Here is a 7,952-nt window from a genome sequence, read left to right on the forward strand (position 1 = left end):
GATCCCTGCTCTCTCAACTGCATGCTGGTCGTAGTCTCATGCTGTTTGGAAAGAACTTCATTTTCATAGTTCTAAAAATCCCAAATTGGCAAAAGTTGCTCAAGTACCTTGCAATGTAGCATGTGTTTTTAAATTTAGGAAATTAAAACTTCATTTTTGTAAGGTTGAAATGTAATGAAACAGTCTCATTAAACATAACCATTATGTAGTGGAAAGAACATTAAATTTGACCCCTGTGTACCTGGATGACTCAGTCGGTTAAGTGTCTGCCTCTTGGTTTCGGCTCAGGTCATGATCTCATAGTTATGTAGTTCGAGCCCTGTTTTGGGCTCTGCCACCGTGCAGAGCCTGCTTGGGATTCTCTCTCTCTCCTTCTCTCTTTGCCCCCCGCCCCCGGCCCTGACCCACACTATTTCTGCCTCTCTCAAAATAAATAAATAACCTTTAAAAAAAATTTGACCCCTGTGTGTGATCTGCCTCTTCCAGGTAGAGTGTATTTGGTCAAGTCACTTCTCCTAAATTTACTTCTTTGGTTAATGATGTGAGTGTAATAACACCTGACTCTGAAATAGTGTTGTTTGTAACAAAATGCAAAGAATTATCATTATTATCATCTTCATCATCACCTATTTACATCGTTATGATTATTACAAAATTTAATGGAGTCCATGGAACATTTCAGAACTTCCACCCTCACAAACATGTGCAAATCTGAACCTACTATTTATGGGGTTAGAAGGCAGAATTCAGAATTAATACACAATCAAATGCCAAACATAATTTTGAGTATTTTTTATCTTTTTTATACTTGTACCTGTCAAAATTTCTAAATTGCTGTCTTAGACAAATAAACGATACAGAAATATAAATTAGAAAATGTAAATGTTTAACTCAAGTAAAAGAAATTATTAGGTGCTTCTTCTGTTTCATGTCCAAGTTGAAATCACAGAAGAGGCTTTGGGCAATCACAAATAAATTGATGCTTTATTTATGTGCAAATTTAACTTCCCACATTGTATTATAAGTGATGAAGTTATGTCAGTTATAGAAAGTGGCAAAGAGATTACATTTGCTAGAGTTCTTATAAAAGAATGACAAAAAATACATTGTAATATAATATAAAAATTAGTTTTGATATGCAAAACTTTATGCCCTTTGTGTCACATATGCTGGACAATGATAATCTAATGGAAAATTAGATTATTAGATTATTAAACTAGAAAATTAGATTATTAGAGATGACTGGGTGGCTTAGTCAGCTAAGCATCTTACTCTTGATTTCAGCTCAAGTCATGATCTCACAGTCATGAGATAAAACCCCATGTCAGGCTCTGTGCTGGGTGTGGAGCCTCCTTAAGCTTTTCTCTCCCTCTCCCTCTGCTCCTCTCCCACCCACATGCAAGCACTCTCTTTCTCTCAAAAAAGAAAAGAAAAAGAAAATTAGATTATTAAAGAATCCAGAAATTCTTTCATTAAATACACAAGCACAAGTGTTCTTGACAGATTGAATCATCAATATTGTTGAGAGCTAACTTTCATATCTAAGAAGCAAAAGCAAGAAAAAAACACACACATCTGGGCAAATAAATATATCTGAATATTTTATCATTATTTATCATTTTAGTTGGTGCATTCTATCTTTTCTGAGTTTCGCAATGGTTTTATGTGTTTTTGTATATCCATAAAAAACACATACCATGCTAAAATATAAATGAGTTTAAATAGGCTGTGAATAGTCTAATCATTCATTTATCCATCCATCCACTGAAGAAACAAAGATATCTGAGTATCTGTTTTTCATTGACATTGCAAATTAAAAACTAAATGTTACAGCTTGGCAGACTTAAAAATAGTGTTTAAAATCTAGTATGATAAGTGCTACTACACGCACATGCACATGCACACACACACACTCAACATGTATAGTGTTGGACAAATAAAAGTGTAATTTCAAATTTGCAACATGGACAGGGAAGGCTTTACAGAGGAAAAATCATCTGAACTAGGTTTAAGCCTACCAAGGGATTTTTAGGCACTTAAAAGACAATTGTTAACTTCAGGAGGGAGAAAAAAATCAGGAGCAATGGCAGAGAAGTTAGCATATAGCTTGAGTTGAATGAGGTGGGACTACATAAATGATGAAAACAAAGGCAGAAACTAAATCATAGAATACTCTATAATTTCATCGAAGGACTTTGGCGTTTAGACTATGGCAAATATAGTATCCCTGATGTGATTGTAGCATTTGAATAACAAAATTGATTTTCAGTTTTGAAAATTCCTGCTAACGGGGCGCCTGGGTGGCGCAGTCGGTTAAGCGTCCGACTTCAGCCAGGTCACCATCTCGCGGTCCGTGAGTTCGAGCCCCGCGTCGGGCTCTGGGCTGATGGCTCAGAGCCTGGAGCCTGTTTCCGATTCTGTGTCTCCCTCTCTCTCTGCCCCTCGCCTGTTCATGCTTTGTCTCTCTCTGTCCCAAAAATAAAAAAAATAAAAAAACGTTGAAAAAAAAAAGAAAAAAAGAAAAAAAAAAAAAAGAAAATTCCTGCTAAGAATTTTCAAAAGAATTCCTATAAGAATTTTCAGTTTTGAAAATTCCTATTAATTCCTAATTAATAGAAAGTGTGTAGAGGCAAAGACATGAATACAGTAGGAAGTTACCACATAGGTTTGTAAGACACAATGAGGACTTAAATTAAGTCAATGAAGTGAAAATAAGAAAATGTGTTGAAACACTTTGTGGACCACTCGGAGTCAGTGCTGCAGGCTGGTACCTTGCCTCCAAGAGACTTCCCAGCTGTCTGCCCAACTCGGCCCCGTGATGCCCATAGACCTCAGCAAATGGTCCAGGACTGAGCTTATAGGAAGTGGATGAGCAGCCACAGCATCTGCTGCAGGTCAAATATGCCAGGGTGGAGGTTGACAGCTGGCCAAATTGCTGACACCCACCCAGGATAAGAACAGACCCACCAGGACTTCATGGGGTGGTCTTGAGCCACATAAACCTTACACCTTGGTCATGACAGATCCAGATGCTCCCAGATGGAAGGACCCCCACGTACAGGGAATGGCACCATTTTCTGGTGGTCAGAGTGAGGGGCAATGACATCAGCAGTGGCATAGTCCTCTCTGATTATGTCGACTCTGCGCCTCCCAATGGCACAGCCTTCAATTGCTATATCTGGCTGGTTTACCAGCAGAATGGGTCACAGAAGGATGATGAGCCCATTCTCAGCAACTGATCTGGAGACCACCATGGCAAATTCAAAGTATGAGCTTGGGCACCTGGTGGCTGGCATGTGCTACCAGGGTGAATGAGATGACTGTGTGCCCAAACTCTATGAGCAGCTATCTAGGAAGCAGAGGCATGCTAGGAGACAGAAATCGTCCCTGAGGTGTTGAGCAGTGTTGTCAAGTTCAGTGATGCATGTAGATTTCTCTGCTTCCCAGCTTCCCTTTCTCACAGGTGAGGCCTGAGCCATCAGGTAGTGGTTTAGAGTGACTTTTCCTTCTGCCTAACCATTATAATTCTAGAGGTTCACACCCAGGTTTATGTTTTGAACAAATTTGAACTGTATTTTGGGGAATATTTTGGTACTAGATTGGGGTCATCAAATTGTGAATATAAGAATAACAATCCAGGGGCGCCTGGATGGCCCAGTAGGTTAAGTGTCCGACTTCGGCTCAGGTCATGATCTTGTGTTTTGTGAGTTTGAGCCCTGTGTTGCGCTCTGTGCTGACAGCTCAGAGCCTGGAGCCTGCTTCAGATTCTGTGTCTCCCTTTCTCTCTGCCCCTTCCCCGCTCATGCTCTGTCTCTGTCTCAAAAATAAATAAAAACATTTAAAAAATTTAAAAAAAAAGAATAGCAATCCAGAATTTAAAGAAGAAAAAATGACCAGGTCAATAGTAACAGAGCAGAGCATCAAAGAATCCTTAAGAAAGGTTTAAAAGAGAGAGAGAGAGAGAGAGAGAGAGAGAGAGAGATTTGTTGCCTCTGTCTTTCTGAGCCCGAGTCCAGAATTATGCATGGTGGCACTTTTGGGAGTGTTTTCACTGCTATGTCCCTCACCAGGATAGCCAGAGACTGGTGTGGCCACTAACTCCCAAAGTGATACATCCTCGGACTCCTTACTAGGGGTCAGTGCCCTGCTCTGGCTCTTTTAAAGAGCAATACTGGAAAAAGCTATAGGGAGAATCGCTTTGTGGTTAAGGCAAGGCCATACAAATGAGCTTCAGTGCTGGGTAAGAGGTTGTCAGAAAGCCTCAAGTCTGCACCTGTTAAACTGTTCACTCCCCGTCTGTATAAGAAACCCTGATCTGGAGTTGTGGAACGTTGCGTTAATTCTGCTGTTTGCTTACAGTTGAATAAAAATAAAATCATTGTGTGGATAAAAAAAAAAGACAGAAAATGTGAAAAATTGGTAGGATATGGTAATCTATTGCATGCGAGGTCAGGACTGTGAGAGAGAAGGAAGATCTGCCAGGTCCTATGATTTCACTTTTGAATAGGAAGACTGCATAATTTTTTTTTATCCAAATCCTAAAACTTACGAAAATAAAGAAGGTTCTAAAATAATCAAACTTTTATAATGTTGACTTTTATATCTTAATGAATTTGTTGCTATTGTATTAGTGAATACATACTTTTATTGAAAACTATTCTTACAAATAAAATTACTTGTATAAGTAAAAATGCATACCTGTATATATCAAAACAAAGCAAAATATTGAAAAATTACATAAATAGAATTACTGTCTTTGACTTATATTGATATACTTTAGTAAGTTTCTTAGCCATATCTGTGTCTCAAACTATGTCGTTGTAGAATGATTTTTTTAATGTGTTCAGATAATTTTTTAAAATAAAATTGCTTGCAATCTTTCTCAGAATTGTATTTTATGGTTAATAAATTTGAAGTAATGGGCTGCTTCTGTTGTTAAAGGTCCGTAGGCCAGAAATATTTTTACCTGAGAAAAAATCATCTGTATTTTCCTAAGGTACCTGTAAACTCAGAGTTAATTCTGCTAAATAAAAAATATTCTTCATTTTACGTTTCTTATTGGAACACATAAAAATTTTAGCCCAAGTAGGGCACCTGGGTGGCTCAGTTAGTTAAGCTTCCAGTTCTTGATTTCGGCTCAGGTCATGATCTCATGGTGTGTGATACAAAGCCCTGCATTGAGCTCTGTTCTGACAGCACAGAGCCTGCTTGGGAATCTCTCTCTCCCTCTCTCTGCCCCTCCCCAACTTGTGTATGAACTCTCTCTCTCTTTCTCTCTCTCTCTCTCTCTCTCTCTCAAAATAAAGTATTTTTACCAGCACTGGTTTTTTTCCTTTATTCAAAGTAACACTTTTCAACAAGCATTTTTGTATAACAAAATTCGTCAAATAATATGTCTCTATGATTTTTTTCAATATCTTGTCAAACTTGGATGCTACAGTAAACAAAAGCTGTCTCAATTTCTTTCTATTCTATCACAGAATATTAATTTATTAAGATTAAAAAAGGAGAACCTTTAAAGTCTTTCTCAGAACCCAAGTTATTCTGCAGCTCCAGTGTAGATTTTCAAAAATAAGTTATGTACCCTTTTTGAGCTCTCATCATCTGATTTTCTAGATGTTTTTTGTTTGTTTCTGTCAGAAAAAAAATTATTCTTTCTATCTCCAATTGTGTCTCAATTTCCTGAAAGTGTTAAACTTGACATTTTTAAAAAAGATTTCCATCAAAAGAGTTTGAAAAAAAAAAGTAAACCAAAATTTAGAAAACTCTTTTACAAAATAGTTCAATACCATTGTAGGACACTTAGATTGTTTTATAAGGTTGTTTTAAAGGCTAAAACATTTCTACAAATTTATTGATGGCGGGGAAGAAAGAAAGTGTGAAAGTCTCTTTTGTAAGTGTGTTTTTGTTTTGTTTTTAAATTTTTTTAACATTCATTTTTGAGAGTGAAAGAGACAGACCATGCGCGGGGGAGGGGCAGAGAGAGGGAGACAGAATCAGAAGCAGGCTCCAGGCTCCAAGCTGTAAACACAGGGCCCGATGTGGGGCTCCAACTCACGGGCTGCGAGATCATGACCTGAGCCGAAGTTGGACGCTCAACCGACTGAGCCACCCAGGCACCCCTTGTAAGTGTGTTTTTGTATGTACAGCTGCTGTAGTGTACAGCTTGATACGTTAGACTGGCAATATACTACAAATTGGTGGAGATAATTATTAAGTTTGTGTGTATACAACAAATTCCAAATATATTCACTCTTCATACATTTCTTAATTCAAAAAAGAATATTACCTCTACTATGACTTTACGGTCTACAAATGTTTATATTTTTATTCACCTAAAGCTTATCATTTTAACCTTCAAGGTTGAAGTTTTAAGTATTTTAGAATTTTAGTCACAATAATCTCAGGTGTTTCACCATAGAATAATTACCTTCCAAAAGCTTTAGAGTCCATTGATTAAATAAAACTATAACTATTATTGGCATTAAAATTTCTATTTGAAATAACTTAAAGTCAATTTAAGGCATGTATCATTTAACCCTTTGCAAAGCTTTTCTTTGGAAAATAGAGCCAACCTATGAATAGTTGTTACTATATTGTTGTGTGTGCTTAAGAAAACTTGAGATTAAGGGGCGTTGAGCATGGAGCCTGTTTAAGATTTTCTCTCTCTCCCTCTGCCCCTCTCCTCCACTTGCATTCTCTTTCTCTTTCTCTCTAAAATTAAAAAAAAATGAGAGTGAAAAAGTGAAATTAATTTAGAATAGTCATAGAATCTTTTTAAAAAAATTTTTTTAATGTTTATTTATTTTTGAGAGAGAGAGAATGTGAGTGGGTTAGGGGCAAAGAGCGAGGGAGACACAGAATCCGAAGCAGGCTCCAGGCTCTGAGCTGTTTAGCACAGAGCCCAACGTGGGGATCAAACCCACGAGCTGTGAGATCATGACCTGAGCCAAAGACCGACGCTTAACCGACTGAGCCACCCAGACGCCCCTAGAATAGTCATATAATCTAAATGAAAAGCTACATTTCACAGAGTGATATATAAACCCACTTTGCATATTAATTAAATCAAGATCTACTGGCATGGTTTTCTTTTTAAAATTTTAAACTAAATGCTACTGTTTCCCCTTAAGGTTTGGTTTTCATGTGGTCTGTGATATTATGGCCCCATATGTGGTAGATGATTAAAGTCACAAATATTCTGTGCAACTCAGAGCAACCTTTTGTAGTAGATTTTATATTAAACATCTATTTCTTATAGTTTAAATGTTTTGGTTCTTAAAAGAGTTTATTGCAAAATGAAAGTTCCAGCAATCAATGAAAAATTAGTTATAAATATTCAGCATAAAATATAAGCTACCCTAGAGATGGGAGACCGGTCCATTAGCTGATCTAGGAAAGGATCAGAGGATCTAGGAAAGAGATAGTTTTTAGTTACAATGATGAGTTCAGGTTGGGCATCACTAGTTGTTGATAACTGTGGTACACACAGTTGGTAATGCCCACGAAATATTTGGTAATATTGCTTTGGAGTACAGGAGAGTGGTGAAAGACAGAAATACAAATTTGGAAGTTTTCAGCATGTGGGTAGTAGTTGAAACCATGTGAGATGAGAGTAAGACATTTTCAGCACTGATACTTGTTGAGGAGTTTCTGGGAATAGGACCAAAGGTCTTTGGACATTGACAACAAAGGGGACAATATAATGTTATTACTTTACTCTAAATGACTTGTGTATTAGTTTCTTGTAGCTGCTGCAGCAAATTACCACAAACTTTTAAAGCAACAGAAATGTATTCCTTCACAGTTCTGGATGCCGGAAGTCCACAATAAGTATCACTGAGCCTGAATCAAGATATTTGCATGGCCACATTCCCTCTGGAGGCCCTAGGGAACAATTTGATTTTGGCCTTTTTCAGTTTCTGTGAGCTGTTGACATTGCTTGGCATGTG

General features: G+C 37.4%; 1 pseudogene; it reads left to right on the forward strand.

Annotated features, from left to right (window-relative positions):
- Nucleotides 1-2,818: 2,818 nt before the first annotated feature.
- On the forward strand, nucleotides 2,819-3,399 carry LOC115522843 (annotated as a pseudogene).
- Nucleotides 3,400-7,952: the final 4,553 nt, after the last annotated feature.

Source organism: Lynx canadensis, chromosome C2 (genome assembly GCF_007474595.2).
Source record: "Lynx canadensis isolate LIC74 chromosome C2, mLynCan4.pri.v2, whole genome shotgun sequence".
Lineage (NCBI taxonomy): Eukaryota > Metazoa > Chordata > Mammalia > Carnivora > Felidae > Lynx > Lynx canadensis.